A 22,966-nucleotide genomic window follows, 5' to 3' on the forward strand; every position below is an offset into this window, starting at 1 on the left:
AAAAGCACTGATGTGTAAATGCTATCTTGGAATGATAAGATATAAAATAATTTGTTTAAGATAAGTCATTTCATTTCCTCTTGGGATTAAAACATTTGGGTATCAGAAACAGCCAATTAAACACTCAGTACCTTGTTAACTATCTTGTGAGATATGAAATAGTATATTTTTTTCATGTCCTCACACAACTTACATTCTTATTTTAAGCCATACTGAATAGAAAATGAGCTTGGCATTCATGTTAACACTATGAAGATAAGAAAATAGTAAAATCTAGAAAAAGTGTGTTCTAATGACCAAAAGAGATCCAAAGCTTGATCTAGTTATTTTAATGATCTTTCAATGGAAAAAAAAACCCAGCCATGTCTTTTAGGCAGGAGCTTCAGTATTCCACTTCATTTTAATTTTTTAAAATCTCATTTCTTCAAGTAACTCACAAAGAAGTTACCTTTTATATAAGGAGTAAGAAGAAGAACAAAATTTCTGGGTTCTTGTATGCTTGATGATATTCTTCTTTTCTTTTTTTTAATTAATTTTTTTTATTGAAGGATAATTGCTTTACAGAATTTTGTTGTTTTCTGTCAAATCTCAACATGAATCAGTCATAGGTATATATAAATCCCCTCTGTTTTGAGGCTTCCCTGGTGGCTCAGAGGATAAAGTGTTTGCCTGCAAAGCAGGAGACCCGGATTCGATCCCTGGGTTGGAAAGATCCCCTGGAGAAGGAAATGGCAACCCACTCCAGTATTCTTGCCTGGAGAATCCCGTGGACAGAGGGGCCTGGCAGCTACAGTCCACGGGGTCACAAAGAGTCGGACATGACTGAGCGACTTCACACACACATGTATTTATTTGCTGGCTGTGCGGGGTTTTGTTGTGGTGCACAGGCTTCTTTAGTTGTGGCATGCAGACTTAGTTGCCTTGTGGCATGTGGGATCTTAGTTCTCCAAGCAGGGATTGAACTCATGTCTCCTGCATTGGAAGGCATATTCTTAACCACTGAACCACCAGGGAAGTCCCAATGTCTCACTTTAGTGGCTCATGAAGTTACCATTCCTTGTATTTAGGTATATTGCTCTTTGTTCTCTAGCTGCTGCTGCTGCTAAGTCACTTCAGTCGTGTCCGACTCTGTGCGACCCCATAGATGCAGCCCACCAGGCTCCCCCGTCCCTGGGATTCTCCAGGCAAGAACACTGCAGTGGGTTACCATTTCCTTCTCCAATGCATGAAAGTGAAAAGTGAAAGTGAAGTCGCTCAGTCATGTCTGACTCTTCGAGACCCCATGGACTGCAGCCTACCAGGCTCCTCCGTCCATGGGATTTTCCAGGCAAGAGTACTGGAGTGGGGTGCCATTACCTTCTCCCTTGTTCTCTAGATCATTCACTTATTTTTCATATTTCACTTATTTATATCCATTTCTCCATCTCAAAAATTGACTCCTGGGTGGGATAGACTGTGGAACTTTGCTCATTTCACTACTTATCACATCTCAGGATACTCCCACCAATAGTCTCCATCAGTCTTGACCATAACTGAAGGGTCAGGACTCTGTACATGAACACACAGGCCTCCCTGTGGAGGCAGAGGCTGAAAGGTGCCCGCTTGACAAATAATGTGATTCCCTGTGTTCCTGGATCAGAGAGTCTACTTCTGCCAACCTAGTCGAGCTCTGAACTCTGGTCAACAAGGATCTTCTTTTAACTTTTTCCCCTCCTCCCCGAGTCTTGCTGCTCCGGACCATCTGCGCTGTAGCTCGTTATCCTGCAGAGAACCACTTCCCAGCATGGGACTGACACCTGTCTGCAAGATTGATTCCTAAATGTTCTGCACATTGTCTTTGTGGATGGCTGTGGTCACTAACTGAAAGTTAGACAATAAGCAAGTCAGGACATGTCAAGGGTATTTGGAAAAAAAGACAGTTAAAGAAAAATTACTTGGGTGGAAGATAAAAGTCCAATATGTTTTCATTTAATTTGGCTGAGATAGTATGGTATTAAATTATCCAATCATCCATATTCATTGCCAAAGAGTCATTTTTGTGGTAGCTAAATCTAAAAGAAATCTGTAATAAATAGACATCCATAAATAAAATCAGCTGCCTTATAATTTTTATTGGCTTCAATGAGAGGATAACATAAATAATATTTTGTTTCTATCATAACACAGTTATTAAGTCAGGATAGCCAAATGTTATTGTAGTTCCTCCTAATTATATAATTGCCATTATGTAAACTGATTTCCTTTCTTCTGGTTAAAGAAGAGACTGTTTTATACAGTTCAACAATGTCACTGGTTAATAAAACACTATTTGTATCATTCAGGATTCATCCATCATCTTATACTCACAAAATTTTACTCAACATTATCATTACCTCTCTATGGAAGGTAAGAATTTTACATTTGCAGTAAAACATAGTCTTGCCTTATTCTTAGAGTGAATTTTTCTTAAGAACTAATTTCAATACAAAATAATTAACCAAGGTTCTTTCCGGTTAGAAAAGATGTTGGAATGTATAGTGTGTGTTTTTTTTTTTTTTTACGGAGTATGTATTTCTGACAATTTCTTAACCTGCAGTAGAAGTCTTGACCTGCTTTAGAAAGTCTGTTATCTTGAATTGGGTTAAATTTGAGATATTTCAGATATTTGAGATATCTCAAGCCATATGTAATGAAATAGGCAGAACAGATAATGTTTTTGAAATAATAACTTTCCTGTAATCCGTGTTCACAATGCTTTGTAGGAAAGATGATGAATTTCATTCTCTATTTCTTGGACATGGCTTGAAAGGCAACTGGCTTCAGTGGAGTGAGAAACTCTGACCCTGTGATGCTGGGCAAGTCAGTATATTTGAGCTTCAGCTCTCTCCCTGCAAAGTGAGACGTTAAATGGAATGTTCTTTGACTTCCCTTTAAATTATATAGAAATTGTAAAAAGCTGATTAAGCTGGGTTCTATGAAACAGATGATAGAGAGAAAGGCAGCAAAACAGCAGAGGAAGAAAACCCAAAAAGTGGAGAACATGTGGGATGATGTGAGGGTGGCTCTTCGTGGCTAGCAGCCTGGCTCTCGTTCCTCCCTCTGTTTCCGATAGCTTTCTCCACGATACCTTGAATGATCTCACACCACAAGGAAAGTCTGGGTGTGTGTTGAAAAGGAAGGCAGTGAGTTTTACTGGTTGAAAATGACAGGCTTAGTCTGAAATTCATTAGTTCCTTAGTTCAGTTCAGTTCACCCTCAGTCGTATCCAACTCTTTTCAACCCCATGAACTGCAGCACACCAGGCCTCCCTGTCCATCACCAACTCCCGGAGTCCACCCAAACCCATGTCCATTGAGTCGGTGATGCCATCCAACCATCTCATCCCCTGTCATCCCCTTCTCCTCCTGCCCTCAATCTTTCCCAGCACCAAGGTCTTTTGAAAAGAGTCAGTCACCTCTTCACATCAGGTGGCCAAAGTATTGGAGTTTCAGCTTCAACATCAGTCCTTCCAATGAACACCCAGGACTGATTTCCTTTAGGAAGGACTGGTTGGATCTCCTTGCAGTCCAAGGGACTCTCAAGAGTCTTCTCCAACACAACAGTTCAAAAGCATCAATTCTTCTGTGCTCAGCTTTCTTCATAGTCCAACTCTCACATCCATACATGACTATTGGAAAAACCATAGCCTTGCTTAGAAGGACCTTTGTTCACAAAGTTTCTTAAGTGATAGTTAAAATAGTGGAACATTAGGTCAGAGGGGCAGTAGTTAAAAACAGACAAAAATGACTGCTAATCCCAAATGCCCCATAATGTCATTTGAGGCAAAAATTTCCAGAATTAACAAAACGTTTAGTTATATCATTTGTGTGGTCAATGTATGTCACACCCCTAAAACATATGCTTCTCCTTAAAATGCTACTCAGAGAATGTTTTTTCTGTTCTAAATTTGATTCCTAGGTATTCTTTGACTGTGTGCATGTATGTGTGCATGCACGTGTGTGTTTATTTTTTTATAAAGTCACCTGGAAGCCTATAATGGCCCCAAAGAAGTCTGCCTGTGGGCTGAAGCACATCTCATTTCCTCCAGGTCTGTGCTTGTTACAGTACACTGTGGTGGTCTGTCTTCTTTTCACTGCCCAACAAGAAAAGTCCCTTGAGGACACAAATTCCATCTTATGTTTTCCCAGAACTCAAACTGCCTATGGCTTCTGAGCCAGTGGATCAGGCATGGTGCTAGGGTGGTGATGGGTAGATGGAAGTCCAAACGTAGATGCTTATGGTTCAGTGGGGGTCTCTGGAGTGAAAAATGTCTATGATGTCAATATATGGCAATAAATCCTAAATTTATATGTGACCCAGGGGACAATAGGTCATAAATTATTTGGTTGTAAAGGCAGAAGGAGGAGAGAGTGTGGTCACCGAGTAACTTGACTTATAATCACTGAATATTTGACTTTTCCTATTACCACTAGATACTGCTGAAACTAGAGATAAGAAATGCTGAATTAGAGAATCAGTTCCCTTGTTTCCAGTGAGGTGATGATGTTTCATAGTTCCACACAGGTGCAACTTGTAGTCAGGATTTAAAACATTCAACAGTAGGCAATAGCCCCACCTTGCTCCCAGTTCCAACCATGTGCCTGATACTCCAGAGGGGGAGGAGATAAATGCAGGGCTCACCTCCAAATTCTGTCCACTCAGCCTGTTCTCTAGGTCTGGAAATGCTTCCCTCCACTTTTCTGTCTGATGATTTCCCACACATCTGTGATAGGTTAAAGATGACTGCTAATCCTCTCATTGAGAGATGGAGTCTGTATCCCTTCACTTTGAATCTGGTTTGACTCTGTGACTACTTGACTGATAGACTGTGATGATCCCAAGCCTCGGAGACTGGCAGCTTCCACTTCCTATCTCTTGGAATGCGGGCTCTGGAGGAAACTAGCTGTCACGTGATAGGTCTGGCTCCCCTGAGACTGCCATGCCTGTGAGAAGCCCATTCCCTGTGGAGAGGCCATCGAGGGTAAGATGTCACGTGAAGAAAGGGAGAGGCCAGGGGACACTGAGGTACCAGGGAGACAAGGGAGGGAGCCTCGTGTAGTGGATGCTCTGCCCTAGCTGCGTCAACTAACACCCATGGGTCAGAGATGAACCACTCACCTGAGCTCTTCTTGAATTCCTGACCAGCAAAGTCATGAGCAAAATAAGATGAGTGCTTTAAGGCAGTAGGTTTTCGTGTAGTTTGTTACATAGTACTAAACACCTGAAACAATATCCTTCAAGATCATGGGCAGTAAGTGTCATATTTGGGGGACAGATTTAATCTCCCCCAACTTCTCCCATGTTCCTCTGTCCAAAGCAGTCATAGCAGTCACTTTTGGCTGACTATCTCCTGTGTATTAGGCACAGTACTTGGCCTTTTACATACATTTTCTCACTGATCTCGCAAAATAAATCTATAAAAAAGATATTCTCATTACATTGACCAGGAGGTTGGAGCTGGGAACTACCCAAGATTATTGAAGATCCCACAGGGAAACACTGAAGAATTGGAATCTGACCCTGGTTCTGTCTTAACTCTTTCCACAGCAGAACCCTGTATCCATTCTAGCCTTAGTCTTTGTAGATTATGATGATCTCCTTTTGAATCGTTCTCCATGTGCCACACTGCAAGGGAGATTTTTCTGTTCACTGTGATGCTCTCGAGCATCAAGCACTGTCTCAGGCTCAATCAGTCTCCCTTGAATGAGTGAACAGCCTGTAGAATAATTTCTAGAAAATCAGCACAAGGCTGTATTCATGTGAAAGAGATAGTCGCCTTCCAGGGGAAAGGGAACAACTCTTAGCCATACTTAGAAGCCCAGGTTCTGCAGTCCCTACTGATTCCATTTTGAGAATATTGGCAATGGTAGCATCCAGTGTGTAGCCACGAGCCTGGGCTATCTTTACCTGAATCTTCAACACATAGTACCACATAAGCATGTTAACAGGGAACGAATATTATTGTATGTAGTTGCTGTGAGAAAACCTGTCTAATAGAGGAGCTTGCTCTAAATAATGGAGAGAACACAGTCACCTCTACAGGAGAGTCTCCTATCTTTCACAGCTAAAGCTATGGGAGTTGAGAATGCAAAAGTGAGGCTTACTTAAAAGCAGGGAGACAGATAAGCAGCCTTAGACAAGGCAGCACATGTCAGATTGGGATAAGAAGTCCCAGAGATGGGACTTTCTGATTTCCTGGTGCTCTCACCCATATTTAGTATGGACAAGAATTTTCCCTGAGTCTCCTAAATCTTGTTCTTGCTGACATTGTTCTCCCTTTGACACTTTATTGGGTACATTCCATGAGCATTTACCCAACAGGAAATATATAGCAAAGAACATTTAAGAGAAAGCGGCACCGCCCGATTTCTTTGTGAAAGCAGAATTGATGCAAGGGATTTCCAAGTAGAGTGAGGCAAATAAAATGCCAGCTTAGAGCTTAAATCCTGCCAGAAGACCAGAAATAACTTACACAATGTGACCTTTTCCCAAGCATGCTTGTGTAAGGGAAGAGCTACAGTGAGAAGAGAGGAAACTGTCTGCAAGAGAGATTAGACCTTGAGGTGTCTCTTGTGTCTTGATACCCCCGGGTGCAGTTGGAGACTCTTGAATCATTTAGGAGAGGGTAGAGACTTTGTTAATTTTGTCCTATATTGAAAGAGAGAAATGAATTCCCATTATAGTTTCCTTTACATTTTCTTAATGGATTTGATAAAAAGAGACAGATTTTGTAATGGATTGGATTTTGATTAGCTTTCTGTCCCATTCTCTGAGTACACTGGAATTTAATTAAAAAAAAGAAAAACACCTTAATCTTATTGGGGTCAAGCAGCTGTAATCTTGTGGGTTTGGGGATGTGCACACACCCTTTGGCTGGCTGTGCGAGGGTCTGTGTTCTTGTCAGTAACACATCAGTATTGTCTGCTGGGTAAGGAATATGTTTGAAACTCAAGAGGAAAACATGGATCATCCACTGCTTGTATTATATTTCTTTCTTCACATGTCTGTCATTTTTGTTAGAACATTCAGTGAAATTAGGTCAGTTATGGTTTTAGTTAGCAATGCAGATCTTGTGTTGTACACAAATCATATGATGTTTCTAATTATCTCTGCTTTTTAACGTTGATCTGAAACCAAATCCTTAACTATGCATGGCTTAGAGGTGTTTCCTTCTCCCCTTTCCTTTTTGCTTTGACTTCTTTCTGGGGCAAATATGAAACTTAATCTTGCAATAGCAAGACACAATATTCTTGGCTTTATAGGCAGCTTGAAAGCCCAGGGTTAAGAGGGAAAGAAATGGATAATTAGTGTATAGTTGTAGATGGAGATTTTTGGAATAATTAATTGCATGATCCACTACTGTATTTCTAAGGGGTACTGTGATGCTTATCTGAATTTTCTAGGTACACCAAAGAGCCTTTGGAAGTCTCAGTGGTCTTCCTTAGGCCAAGAGCTCTAGATTTTCTGGCTCTTGAGCTGTGCTCAGTTTTCAAGGATATGGAAGCTTTTGAAAAGTGTTTCTGCTGGTCTCAAAATGTGAGCTTCTATGTGGTGGCAGAGGGAGGGGAACCTGGGAAATGCAACAGGACCTGTAAGGAGACACTACATTGCTTTGTTTTTTTTTAACTGAGTACAAGTGGGAACAGTGTCACAAAGGGTTTTCAAAAACAACTCTCTGTTGAGTTTTAAAAACAGGATTGATTCTCTTCAGTCTAGTTTATCAGATGCTAGGACAATCCAACTGTGCAGATGTGCCTCAAGGCAGAGACCAAATGAACTCCAAATGCTTTCAGATCTGCAATTCTGTAAAGAGACAGGAAAACCCTCAGTGTTGCTTAGCCCTCTGGGGCTGGTCCTTGGTCACATCCTTTAAGGGTTTTAGGCATGATTTGCAGCAACATGGATGGATTTGGAGGGCACTATGCTAAGTGCAAGGAGATCCAACCAGTCCATTCTGAAGGAGATCAGCCCTGGGATTTCTTTGGAAGGAATGATGCTAAAGCTGAAACTCCAGTACTTTGGCCACCTCATGCGAAGAGTTGACTCATTGGAAAAGACTCTGATGCTGGGAGGGATTGGGGGCAGGAGGAGAAGGGGACGACAGAGGATGAGATGGCTGGATGGCATCGCTGACTCGATGGACGTGAGTCTGAGTGAACTCCGGGAGTTGGTGATGGACAGGGAGGCCTGGCGTGCTGCGATTCATGGGGTTGCAAAGAGTCGGACACGACTGAGCAACTGATCTGATCTGATCTGATGCTAAGTGAGGTAAATCAGACAGAGAAAAACAAATACTGTACAATATCATTTATATATGGAATCTAAAAAGGTACAACAAACTAGTGAATAAAAAGAAAAGGAAGCAGATTCACAGATATAGAGAACATAGAGAAAAAGCTATTGACTCCCAGTGGGGAGAAGAAAGGGGGGTGGGCAAGATAGGGGCAAGGGATTTCAAAAAAGAAAAGGTTCTTATGGGGTTGTAGGAAATCGTGTGTGAAATTTTTGAACATTGTAAAGCACTGTAGAATTTTTAAATAAATAAATAAACGTAAATGTCTTAGGCATGGAAGATTCTTGGAAACCTAAGGCTTGAGAGAAGCTGTGAGTGAGGAAAAGAGAGTCAGTTTCACTTGCTTTTCCTTTCCTTCTATTGTGTACGAGACAGCAAAAGAGACACTGATGTATAGAATAGTCTTATGGACTCTGTTGCAGAGGGAGAGGGTGGGAAGATTCGGGAGAATGGCATTGAAACATGTATAATATCATGTATGAAACGGGTTGCCAGTCCAGGTTCGATGCACGAAACTGGGTGCTTGGGGCTAGTGCACTCGGACGACCCAGAGGCATGGTATGGGGAGGGAGGAGGGAGGAGGGTTCAGGATGGGGAACACATGTATACCTGTGGCAGATTCATTTTGATATTTAGCAAAACTAATACATTTTGTAAAGTTTAAAAATAAAATAAAATAAAAAAACATATTTGTTAAGTACCTACTAGGTACTAGGACCTGTGATAAGCTGTGGGAATTAAAAAAAAAGAGTAGGTGATGGCCCTTGCCTTCAAGGAGCCCAGAGTGTGATGGAGGAGGCATAAGATGTGAAGGAATCATTACTATATGATTCTGGCAGAGGAACTGTAGTGAACTGAGTTGTGTTCCATAGAAAGCTAGGTTCAAGCCCTCACTCCTGCTGCCTGGAATGCAAACTTATTTGGAAATAGAGTCTTTGCACATGTAGCTAAGTTAAAGGTCTTGAGGTAAGATCACCCTGGACTAAGACTGGGCCCTGAATTATCGACTGGTGTCCTTATAAGAGAAATGAGAGGAGGACTTGAGATGCAGAGACACACAGGGAGAATGCCAGGGATTACTGAAGCAGAGATTGGATTTAAACAACATCAGCCCAAGGGTGGGGCTTCCCTGGTGGCTCAGATGGTGAAGGATCTACTTGCAATGTGGGAGACCTGGGTTCGATCCCTGGGCTGGGAAGACCCCCTAGGTCTCCCAGACCTCCTAGAGGAGGGCGTAGCAACCCATTCTAGTATTCTTGCTGGAGAATTCCAGGGACAGAGGTGCCTGGTGGGCTACAGTCTGTGGGGTTGAAAGACTGAGAGATAAGCACAGCACAGGTGAAGGATGCCATGGTTTCCAACAACCAGGAGAAGCCAGGAAAAGGTGAGGAAGGATCACGTCTCAGAGCCTCCATGGGGAGTCAACCCTGGCGCACTCTTGATTTTGGACTTCTGGGCTCCAGAGTTGTGAGAGAATACATTTCTATTGTTTTCAACCCTGTGTATGCTAATTTGTTATGACCGCCTTAGGAAATGATTACAGATATGTTTAAAAGAAGAATCAGAGAACAGTTGTGTCTAAAAGCTCAGGGAGGGCTTCTCAGAGATGTACCACTTAAGCAGAGTCTTGAAAGGAGATCAGTTCACCAGTTGCTCAGTGGGGTAAAAGACATTATAGGCAGTTCAGTGTTAACAAATGTGTCTTCAGAAAATGCTATGTCATCAGTGTAGCTGGAGCACAGGGAGTGATGTGGGGAATGAGAAACAATAAGAAAAACGAGCAAAAATTGTGACGGTTTTGTATGGCATGTTAGAGAACTAGACTTTCTCTGGGCAATTTGTCCTCAATTTCTCTGTCACAATACAATGTGCCTGTGAGATACATTGTAAGTAATTTACTATGAATAATAAAATGCTGAAGTTTTCTAAAATAATTAGTTTTGCTTTCAACTAGTGGGATTTGAAATTATCCAGGTAAATAAGCCATCCTTGCTCGTATTTTGATGTGTTTCTTCACTGGGAGGGAAAGCGGCAGAGCTGTGACAAGCATTTAGACAACCGTGTATAACTGGTACCACTGATGAATGTGAACACCTGTTGTGTGTGTGGCAGAAAAGAAGCTCACTGCTTTGGATGGTAGAAATCCAACAGAGACTTTGAAGTAGAACAGTGAGAACATGATTTTGACTTCTCAGGATAACTTTGAAGGTGATGCTGAGAAGGGGAAAGAAATGGAAAGATGTTTGTTCTGGAGAGCTGGTGGTAGTAGTCATGACCAGGATCAGTAGAAATCATGATCTTAGTGGCTTTGGGGATGGTAAAATGAGACGGGCAGTTTTTAAGAGATCTTTCTGAGATAGAAATTACTAGTCTATGACTTGGAGAAGGAAATGGCACCCCACTCCAGTGTTCTTGCCTGGAGAATCCCAGGGGACGGGGAGCCTGGTGGGCTGCTGTCTATGGGGTCACACAGAGTCGGACACGACTGAAGTGACTTAGCACTTCAGTCTATGACTACGGGTCACACAGAGTCGGACACGACTGAAGCGACTTAGCAGCAGCAGCAGTAGATGTTGATGTCATTGATTGAATTAGAGAATATGGTGTGGGGGGTAGGAGTAAGTTTTTGAGAGATGATAATGAGTTGAAATTGGTCATATTTGATTTGAAATCCAGAAAGAGGTGTCTGAAATCTTCCAAAATATAGATTACTGGGTATCACCACCCATGGTGGAGTCTGATACCTTGATGGGGAACTCTCCATTGAAGGACAATTGTCTAAAGTATGCAGAAGACAGCCAAGAACAAAACTTTGCAGGGAAAGGTCATAATAAGAAACAAGGGTGAGGTGAGTCAATGAAGGGTCATTGCTTCACCAATGAGCCAATGGCTCATATATACATATGGGTCAGAGGAGAACAAAAATGAAGGCTCTCTTGAAAATCAAGGAAGATCTGGTATACTAGCTTTCTAAGGCAGCCATAAAAATTACCACAAGCTTGCCTTAAAACAAAAATTTATTCACTCACAGTTCTGAAGACAAGAAGTCTGAAATCAAGAGCCCAGTAGACTCATACTCTTACTGAAGCAGGGGAATCTTTGCTTTCCTCTTCCAGCATGTGGTGGCTCCTGGTGTTTCTTGGCTTGGGCAGCACAACTCCAGCCTCAGCTTTTCTCTTCACATGACCTTCATCCTTTTGCTTCTGTGTCTCAATCTCCCTCTTCTTTTCATTATAAGGATACCACCAATCTGAATTAAAAACCCATTCTAAATCTAGGATGCTCTCATGTTGAGATCTTTCATTTAATTGCATCTGCAAAGACTCCATTTCCAAATAAGTTTACATTCCCAGCTACTGGAGGTTGGGACTAGGATACAGGTTTCTGTGAAACACAGTTCACTACAGAAGTCATACCAAATGTCAGAGGAAGGAAGATTGGACATTAGATTGACAAGAAGAAAGTTATTGATGACTTGAATCAGAGCAATTCCAGGAGAGGAATTTCAAGCTGCTTGTTCAGCTCATGACTTAGTAGATCTACAGGTAATGATGGGTATAGCTTTCCCTCTAGAAGAAGGCAACATCAGTACTTCAGCAGGCAAAATCATCTAGTTTACAAATGATCTAGCAGAGGACCAGAAAGGTTAGGTCATTTGCCCAAGGTCATATCACTGGAGTTCAGCCTAGATTTTCATCTTCCAGAGCTCTGCTCAGATTTATTTACTTTTGGAAAATATAGAAATCTCCCCATAAAAGTAAAAATCATTCATAAGCCTGTAACTTTAGAAAATAACATGATGGAGGGCTAGAGAGGTTAGTTATTCTACTTTGGGATCAAAGGGAGGTAGGGTAGTCAACTGTTTCCTGTTGGCTCAGGCCTGGAAGGGTTCCTGGGACATGACTTTAGTGATAAGGCAGGGAAAATCCTTCAGCAAACTGAGACAACTTGATTACTGTAGTTAGAGGAGGGAATTATTATAGGGAACCAACAAGACCTGTGATTCAGGGACAGGGTGGTAGCACAGATGCAGAATAGCCAGTGATTAGCCAGGGCCTAGCGGAGAAGGCAATGGCACCCCACTCCAGTACTCTTGCCTGGAAAATCCCATGGACGGAGGAGCCTGGTAGGCTTCAGTCCATGGGGTCGAGAAGAGTCAGACACGACTGAGTGACTTCACTTTCACTTTTCACTTTCATGCATTGGAGAAGGAGGTGGCAACCCACTCCAGTGTTCTTGCCTGGAGAACCCCAGGGACAGGGGACCCTGGTGGGCTGCCATCCATAGGGTCGCACAGAGTCGGACATGACTGAAGTGACTTAGCAGCAGCAGCAGCAGCAGAGAGAGAGTGGGGCTTCTCTGGCAACTCAGTGGTAAAGCATTCGTCTGCCAATGCAGGAGATGTGGGTTCAATCCCTGGGTCAGGAAGATCCTCTGGAGGAGAAAATGGCTACCCACTACAGTATTCTTGCCTGGGGAATCTCATGGACAGAGGAGTCTGGTGGGTTGCAGTCTATGAGGTTGCAAAGAGTTGGACACGACTTAGTGAGTAAACACCAATAATGAGCAGAGAGGGGGCTGGATATAGGGGAGGTGGAGAGAAGGAGGTGGAAAAACTTAGGAAATCAATATCTCATCCTCTCCCTCCTCCCAGTCTCCAAACTGCTGACTTAACTGGAAAGTTGAGGGGCACAGGCTTATATTCCATCAAGGTCATTCCCTTGGACACTCAGAAGTACAGGAAAGGGCTGAGAATGAACCTGAAGAAACAAACAGTCGATAATCATTAGAAGCATTTATGATGTGCTGGATATTGTGTTTGAGATTTTAACAAAAAGTATCTCCTTTAAGAATGGTATGGAGATTCCTTAAAAAACTGAAAACAGAGCTATATTATGGCCCTACAATCCCACCCCTGGGGGTATATCCAGAGGAAACCATGATTCAAAAAAATACACATACCCCAGTGTTCATTGCAGCACTATGTACAACAGCCAGGACACGGACAGAACCTAAATATCCATAGGCAGATGAATGGATAAAGATGTGGTTCATATGTACAATGGAATATTACTCAGCTTAAAAAAATATAATATCATTTGCAGCAACATGGATTCAACTAGAGATTATCATACTAAGAGAAATGAGCCAAAGACAAGCACCAGATGCTATCACTTATAGGTGAAATATAAAACAAGAGATACAAATGATCTTATATATATAACAGAAGTGGACCCACAAACATAGAAACAAACTTACAGTTACCAAAGACATAGGATAAAGGAGGGATAAATTAGGAGTTTGGAATGAACATATACACACTAATGTATATGTGTGTATAGGAGAAAATAGGAGAAGGAAATGGCAACCCACTCCAGTGTACTTGCCTGGGAAATCCCATGGACAGAGGAGCCTGATGGGTTACAGTCCATGGGGTTGCAAAGAGCTGGACAAAGCTTAGTGACTAAACAACAATGACAAGTACTTACTATATAGCACAGGGAACTATACTCAGTATTTTATAATAACCTATAAAGGAAAAAATTTAAAAAGAATATATTTATATAAACAGCATCACTTTGCTGTACACCTGAAACTAGCACCACATTTTAAGCTAACTATGCTTGAGAAATTTGTATGCAGGTCAGGAAGCAACAGTTAGAACTGGACATGGAACAACAGACTGGTTCCAAATAGGAAAAGGAGTACATCAAGGCTGTATATTGTCACCCTGTTTATTTAACTTCTATGCAGAGTACATCATGAGAAACGCTGGGCTGGAAGAAACACAAGCTGCACTCAAGATTGCCGGGAGAAATATCAATAACCTCAGATATGCAGATGACACCACCCTTATGGCAGAAAGTGAAGAGGAACTCAAAAGCCTCTTGATGAAAGTGAAAGTGGAGAGTGAAAAAGTTGGCTTAAAGCTCAACATTCAGAAAAGTAAGATCATGGCATCCGGTCCCATCACTTCATGGGAAATAGATGGGGAAACAGTGGAAACAGTATCAGACTTTATTTTTCTGGGCTCCAAAATCACTGCAGATGGTGACTGCAGCCATGAAATTAAAAGATGCTTACTCCTTGGAAGGAAAGTTATGACCAACCTAGATAGCATATTCAAAAGCAGAGACATTACTTTGCCAACAAAGATTCGTCTAGTCAAGGCTATGGTTTTTCCTGTGGTCATGTATGGATGTGAGAGTTGGACTGTGAAGAAGGCTGAGTGCTGAAGAATTGATGCTTTTGAACTGTGGTGTTGGAGAAGACTCTTGAGAGTCCCTTGGACTACAAGGAGATCCAACCAGTCCATTCTGAAGGAGATCAGCCCTGGGATTTCTTTGGAAGGAATGATGCTAAAGCTGAAACTCCAGTACTTTGGCCACCTCATGCGAAGAGTTGACTCATTGGAAAAGACTCTGATGCTGGGAGGGATTGGGGGCAGGAGGAGAAGGGGATGACAGAGGATGAGATGGCTGGATGGCATCACTGCCTTGATGGACGTGAGTTTGAGTGAAGTCTGAGAGTTAGTGATGTACAGGGAGGCCTGGCATGCTGCAATTCATGGGGTCGCAAAGAGTCAGATACGACTGAGCGACTGATCTGATCTGACCTGATCTGATGCTTTAATTTAAAAATATTATCTCCTTTAATCTTCAAAAGTACTTTGAGAGGTAGAGATCATTTAAGCCCAGCATTCACAGGTGACAGAGTTTCTGCTTAGAGGAGTAAAGTAACTTTATTGTTGAATGCTTTTGTATGTCAGGCCACAAAGCAGTGCCTCAGTTTCTTCCTTTAAAGCACATAATCATCCTAGTTACACAGAATTCCTTGGGAACTTCCAAATCTATATACATTTGTAGCTACAAACAATGACAATTTCTAGAGTTAGTTTTACTTCTTTTTCTCTTCACTCTTACATAAAGAATTTAAATTATGTTAATACAGACAATCATAAAAAGTCAAGCAGGCAAAAAATGTAAACTTGAAAAAGTCAGATCAGATCAGATCAGATCAGTCGCTCAGTCATGTCCGACTCTTTGTGACCCCATGAATCGCAGCACGCCAGGCCTCCCTGCCCATCACCAACTCTGGGAGTTCACTGAGACTCACGTCCAAAATATCACTAGGGTTGCGAAGCATAATCAGTTGCTGTAATTGGGATGAAAACTTGACCTGAATTTCTTGGTGGTCAAAATGAGAAGGTAAACAGGGGCAGTCACATAGTTCTTATTGTTCACAAACAACAAAAATGAGCAGCTGCTGTGAGATAAATACTGTTCTAAGTGCTTACATGTCTATCCCATATGACCCCCCACAACAACCCTTATTGCAGTTGAGGAGAAAGAGGTATTGAAAGGTTAGTAGTTTATCTACAAGCATATAGCTAGTAATTGGTGGAGCTAGGTTTCAAACCTAGACCATCTGACTATACCCCTATACCGTGAGGGACAGAGGGGCCTGGCGTGCTGCAGTCTATGGAGTCACAGAGCTGGACATGACTGGGCGACTAAACAACAACAACAACAACAACAAAGTTGTTTCTAAAGGTTGTTTCTCTGTCCTCGAGAGAAAGAAAAACTTTTCAAATACTTGGTTCTATGTTTTCTAATGTGGGACATTTACCCACAGAGAAGCCTAAAAGAAGTAGTGGATCAAGGTCTTAATGATCCTTCTTTGCTGAAAATGGAAGATTTACCAAAAATGCTAGTCAGTAGTAGAATCCTTCCTGAAATGAAGACAATCGGATCTATACTTGGGTAATTGTATCTATGTAGTAGTCTTTGTTAGTCCCATTAACTGTTTCCATGTTCATGCAATACCTTGCTTTTTTCTTACACACAATACAAAATATAAGCCATGTGTGCATGTGCTATAATGCTAGTGAGGAGGATGAAGGGAGACAGAAGAGAGTACTGATTCTTAATAAAAATGCACACCAATGCAAGGAAATTGAGTTACCAGAGTCTGGAAGAGGAATCGTTATGGACTGAAAAACTTCCATGGTAAGAGCCAATTGGTGTAGATATCGAATAAACACATGGCTCTTAGTAACACTTTGTCATGACTTATTTCATGTTATGTTGAAAAGTCTTTGATCCATGAACAAATGTCCTATGATCTGTTCCAAGGCGTTTTGTCCTTAGGATTTTTTAGTATAATCAAGATTACTGAGCTTTGGAGAAACACACATTTTGACCAATATATTTTTCATATCATATGCATAGGATTTAGTAAGTCTTAGATCTATGGACCCTTGGTGGGCCCACAAGTGGCTTGCAAACAAATAAAAGAATTTACAGTGCAGTCCCCATTATGTGGCTTGGGTTAAAAATATCTGGCATTGGGAGACTTTTGACTGCTTGTTTGGGAACCCATTGTCAGTCTTCTGTATGATTACATATTCATTCATATTAGGCATTTACTTCAGACATTAGTCAGGATGGTTGCAGTTTTGATTTATTGATTTTGATTTATGGATCATTTTGGTTTTGGAGAGGCCATTTATTCTATCCTTGCTACATGCATATCAGATAAATGTGCTATCTTAGAAGGTAAAAGACCCAGGGCATGTGAACAGCTTGGTGGGAGCAGGGAAGGGGGCTGGCACAGACAGGCTGTTGACTGCCAGGAATATTTAGGCTAAAAATATATGAGGCAGAGGCAAGGACATGGCTGTGCATCGTATTTTTAATGTACTGATACTTTGGCTTTAGTTTTGTGACAAGTTAAATGTGGGAGGATCTTGTGGGTGTGTGTTTCTGTTTCTATGTGTAAAAAATTTATTTGGTGGTGCTATGAAATTTTGATTTCTTCAATCAGGTTCACAGCCATTCTCATGGTCTCAAGCCACAAACATTACCTCATAAATGGCACCATGGAAATCTGTCAACAAAATTCAACCTACTGAAATCAGGTCTTGGAATAGCAGCTGCTGGTGCTCTGGCTCAAAAAGCAGGTGTGAGACCACCTACGGTACCAGCTCAGAAAGCTTCCTGTCAGTATGAAACCAGCGTGGGCTTCCTCCAAGGTGCCAAATCATGCAGCAGATAGCATAGCAACATGAAGATAAAATGTTAATATAATTTACTTTTCATAAGCACTTGGGTTAGTGCCAGAGAAACAAATTAATTATAAAACAACTGCTCAAACCAAAGCACTCAGCCTGAAGCTAATGTACAAGGGTCTGCTTCTGAACATTTTTGTTTTTCTGTTTATGGAGTACCAGGCTGTGAGAATCTATGTGGATGGAGGTAGGGAGGAGACAGGTTGGTTTAATCCGTTGTAGGACAGCACTTTACGTCTGTTTTTACAAGAAAGAACATGTAATATAAGATGTACGTGTGTGTGTGCTAAAGGGTGGGGAGTGGAGGTGGGACTGATTAAGAGTGGAAAGCTGAGAGGGCTGTCAGATGCAGAGGGGGCTCCTCAGTCAGGGAGGTCCAAGGTTTTATTGCCTGAGAACTGTATAACTCACTGCCAAGGCTCCACCCTCATTGTGCAAATGAAAGCTGCAAAAGCAAAGGACAAGTGGAGAAATCATTAGGAAATCTTGCCTACAACGCAGAAACAGCATGGGTGCTCCCTGCTATCTTTCATGGACAGCCCCCCACCCTTGCAGTTCTGAGAGACAAGCAGCATTGAGTTCACTGTGCCGGAAAAGCAAGCATTTTGCAAACTCTTTCAAAATCTTGAAAATTTGGTTTGCCTTTGCTTCTACCCAGAACTGTTTGGAAGATCATTATATTTTTAAACCATCTCATGCTTTCAATAGCAATTTATCTAAAAGCTCTCTGGTTAATTTTATAGTTTATTAAAAGTCTAAAGTTTTATAATACAAGTGAGCGTAGGCTGAGATTGAGTGTTGGAGAAAGGAACAATCTGGCTGACCATACTGCAGGAAGCTGGAGGCAGAAAGGAAGCAAGACGCTGTCTTGTCTACGAAATTCATCTTGATGTGAAGCATGACTGGATTTGAGAGGACCACATATACTCTAAGTCGGGCTGTCTATGGCAACCAACGCATAGTGTGCCGTGGCCTAAGAGTGTCTATTGTGGTGTTCATTCACTGCAATTTATTTTCCATGAAATTGGTATTTGTGAATAAAATGTAACAGTTCAGTACCAAGGCAGCAACAATTACACTGAATAATATCGGATCCCATTAGGTTTATTCTCTTTGGAAATCCGGCATCCTCTGATTAAGGGGGGCAAATCCAGCAAGGCATACAAGGTACACAATGACTATACCATTCTTAGTTCAGTGTTAGCTCTTATTTGAGTTGCCTGGGACCAGATATGAGAGAGATTATTGTGATTAAAAAATTAAAATCTGAAGAAATATTTTAAGACTCTACTTCTATACAGACAGACCTTTGGAATGACCCAATAAAACAGAAGGAAAAAAAAAAAAGATATCCTTCTGCATAAGTGCTGGACAGTCCTCTTCCTCAGATATTCAAATTTTTAACTTAATAATTTTTTAGAGCAGTTTTAGTTTTATTGCAAAACTGAGCAGAAAGTACAGAGAGTTTCCTATACAATGCCTGGCCTGCCACACATGCAGCCTCCCACACTCGATAGTGTCCCTCACCAGAGGGTACATCTGATACAATGGTTGAACCCACATTGACCCATCATTATCAATCAAAGTCCGTAGTTTATGTTAGGGATCATTCTTGGTGCTGTAAATTCTGAGGGTTTAGGCAAATCTATGATGACATAAATCCACTATTGTCGTATCCTACAGAATCGTTTTACTGACCTAAAATACTCCAATACTTTGGCCTGATGCGAAGAACTGACTCATTGGAAAAGACCCTGATGCTGGGAAAGATTGAGGGCAGGAGAAGGGGACGACCGAGGATGAGATGGTTGGATGGCATCACCGACTTGATGGACATGAGTTTGAGCAAGCTCCGGGAGTTGGTGATGGACAGGGAAGCCTGGTGTGCTGCAGTCCACGGGTTGTAAAGAGTCAGACACGACTGAGTGACTGAACTGAAAATACTCTGTGTTCTACCTTTTCATTCCTCCCCCTCTTACCACCCCCCCTCAACTACCAATGTTTTTACTGTCTCCATAAGTCATACAGTGCTTTTCCATAAGGTCATATAGTTGGAATCGTACAATGTATAGTCTTTTTAGGGTGTCTTCTTTCACTAAGAAATATGGTTTTTATGGTTTCTCTGTGTCTTTTCACAGCTGGATAGCTCATTTCTTTTTAATGCTGAATAATATTCTATTGTCTGGATGCAGGTATTTAATTTCAAGTAAAGCATTCTGCTGAAATGGAAGAAACAGTAGTGGTTTGTGCATTGTGGGACAAAAAGGGACTTAAATAAACAGCTACCTGCCCCAGTGATAGTTGAATGAATTAGGCCACATCATTTTTCTTGGTAAAACAGGACTGAGTTTTCCATTACAGAGTATGTCCTCCATTCTGGGGATTTCCTCATTGTCACGAGGGAATCCCTTTCTACTGGGTTCTCTAAATATTTGGAATATGTTTGGTAGTGAGGACGGAACTTACTATTCAGCCACAGCATACTGGATTTTCTGTACACATAGACTGCATTTTTTGGTAGAGAGAAAGCTTCCCATTGAAAGAAAATTTCTGGAAGTCAGCCCTCATCACGTGAGGAATTTGCCTGCCATTCACAGGGCATTGGGCTTTGGCATACTGGGTGCTGTTTTGCCATAAAGGACAGTTCTATGCTAGTTAATTTTAGCTTTTTTTCTTTTGTTGGTAAACAACGGCATTTTATTTCTCCTTTAGAATTAATAGTGAGAGAAGAATAGTAGCTTCACATGAAAGGCAAAACAGACATAAAAGTGATGCTTAATGTTTGTATGAGGGTGTTCAGTTTGGGGATGCTTAAAAGAATCATATAGGCATGGTGTGTAGTGGAGCAGATTAGGGAGACTTTTCCATTTCTTCTGGATTTAGTAGAGTGGGCTTTGAACATTTTCCAGTTTGGTGCTGGATGTCACGAGAAGACACATGGGTTGTACAGTTTGTTAATGATGTGTTGTTAGCATTTAGTGAGTACTGACATGGACGAGCTGGTGCTGCTGACTCAATGCAGTAAACATTTGACTCATCCTGACAGAGCCTCTTTTCATGATGAAGGGCACCACCTGGCAGAGGATGTGCCAAAGACTGATTTATAGTCCCTACAGCATGGACACCAACGAATTCTGGATTCTCTCACACTGCCTGCCGCATTCACAATGCCAGAATGGGCATCAGCCTGTTCCATCCCATCACCTTCAGCCCTGGAGGGCTTTTATGCTGATGTTTGATGCAATGCCCTGCCTTCCAAATTCTCAGCCCCTCAATTCTTTTGTTTTGAAATGAAAGATAGCATTTAATTTCAAAGTTGACTTCCATTAGGCATTATAACCAGGATGTGTAGAAATCCCCAGAATAGATTCTGAAAAATGTTCTTTATAAATGTGAAGAGAATCAAGGGTCAGTAAACAGTCCCATTGGATTAAGACAGATTAAGCTCTCACCACATGCCAGGCACTGGGTTAGGGACTGAGGCTGTATAGATGAATAAACCATTACCCTTAAGCTTGAGGAGTTGTCAGTAAGTGTGTGAAAAGTCCTTATCAGAAAATGATGATAGTACAGCCTGATATGAGCAGCAGTATACATATCAACACTAGGGTAATTAACTTTGTGTGGGGACCAGTACACGGTGTGTGTCATGGAAGACTCCATTTGGCTGGAGGAAAGGAGGTGGAAAGGGGCATTCTAGGCAGAAATAATTGCATGTCTTAGGCACAGAGGTATAGTATGTTACAGTAATAGAAGTTTACAGTTTATTGTTTCTGGAGCATGAAGATGAGAAGGTGAATGTAGGACAGTTGAGTGGCTGGAGAGTCAAGTAAAAGCCATATCGGGAAGCAGTTTTTAGGCCATTAAGGAGCTTGTGTTTATCTTGCAGATAATAGGGAAGCACTAAAGGATTTAATCAGAAGAGTGACTTGGTTGTCTTTATAATTTAGAGAGATACTTGTGAGACTTTTAGAGGTGATTTAGAAGAGGACAAGATTGGACAGAGGGAGACCAATTAGGAAGCTATCACTCATATTTCAGACACCTTTCATAACTAAGAAGATTGAAGACAGGATGAAACAGAGATGACAGAGACAGATGGGAAACGGGAAGAATTTGGAGATATGGCTGAAGGCGGAGCGGCGAGAGGGGGTTCTGGATGACCCCCATATTTCTGTCATGGGGGAGTAGTCATCACCACAGTGAAGCCACAGAGGATGGAGAGAATACATGAGGGGAAGCAGGGTTTTGAGTTGTATAATGGGGCGGTGACTGAGAACGCACAAGGAATAAAATGTTTGGAGCTAGGCACTCTGCATCTGGGGGTGTTGTGGGACAACAGGTGAAGAACTGTAGTAGATAGTGGAGATGTGAGCATATGATCATATTGGCATATTTCACAGGGACTCTCAGCTCTAGATGCTTTGTTCATCGACAAAAAAATCTGCTAAATCTTAGGTGTGATGTTACTTGTCAGGTGTTCAGCTTGGCAGGGTTCTTATTCCTAAGATATCTGTTATTCCAAATACCAGTCAAAATTTTCATTTCAGTTTTTATTTTATGTGCTTATAGTTAAGATACATATCTGTCCTTATTCTTATTCTTTACTTTTCCCTTTTGCGGTGGAGAATATTAGTAACTCTCTACTTTGAATCAAGTAGAGATATGCTCCCCTAATACCCAGCTTCATCTTATGCCTCTTTTTCTCTCATCTTGTCCTAGTCACCACAATAAATGCAACACCTATCCTGTGTTATCCAATTCTTACAGTAACTCACTGCAAGAAATGCCTTATAGTTCCACTCTGAAGATAAACGAAGAGGCGAAGATGACTCAAATGAATGTCCATTGACAAACAGGAGCTGGAATTTGGGCCTGATTAATTTCAATGCTTATACTCAACCACTAGACACATATTTTTCATGATTTATTTAAACAAGTCAAAGAAATTTTTTGAAGTATTCTGGAGCATTCATCTAACATTCTGTAGAGTTGAAAAAATGAACAAAGGAATACAATTTAACATAGCCCTAACCCTTTTTTAATACCTCATTTAGTAAAAGGGACTTTCTATGACATACTGGAAATCTTTCATCATTTGAGCTGGTTCAAGACAATGTTTCTACTTATACAAGTGAGTCAAGAGCCTCATTTTGAGGTTGTTTAGCTGGAAACATCTTCATTTGCTAACCTTACTACGGGAGTGCCAAAGAAAGGCAATGGATTGCACATGTAAGCACGTGAGATAGGGGATTTGGAAGCCCTGAGTCTAGTCAAGCTCTTGCTCTGTGTGCCTTTAAGCAAGTCACTTTGCCCTTGTGGGCCACAGATCCTTTTCCATGAAATGAGAGGTTTATATTAGATCAGTAATTTCCAAACTTTTTGAAGCAACAGCTTTCTTCCTTCTGATGACAGGTGAAAAGGAAGTCCAATATGACAGGTTAAAGACAAGATGCTTGGTTTAAAAAGAAGGATGGTGTGTGTAGATTCCCAACCATCCCTCATATAAACTTCTGGTTTTGATGACTGAGAAAGGGAAAAAAATTAAAATGTGTTTAGGTTGGCTGCCATAAATCATATCTTCC

Source organism: Bos mutus, chromosome 5 (assembly GCF_027580195.1).
Source record: "Bos mutus isolate GX-2022 chromosome 5, NWIPB_WYAK_1.1, whole genome shotgun sequence".
NCBI classification, from domain to species: domain Eukaryota; kingdom Metazoa; phylum Chordata; class Mammalia; order Artiodactyla; family Bovidae; genus Bos; species Bos mutus.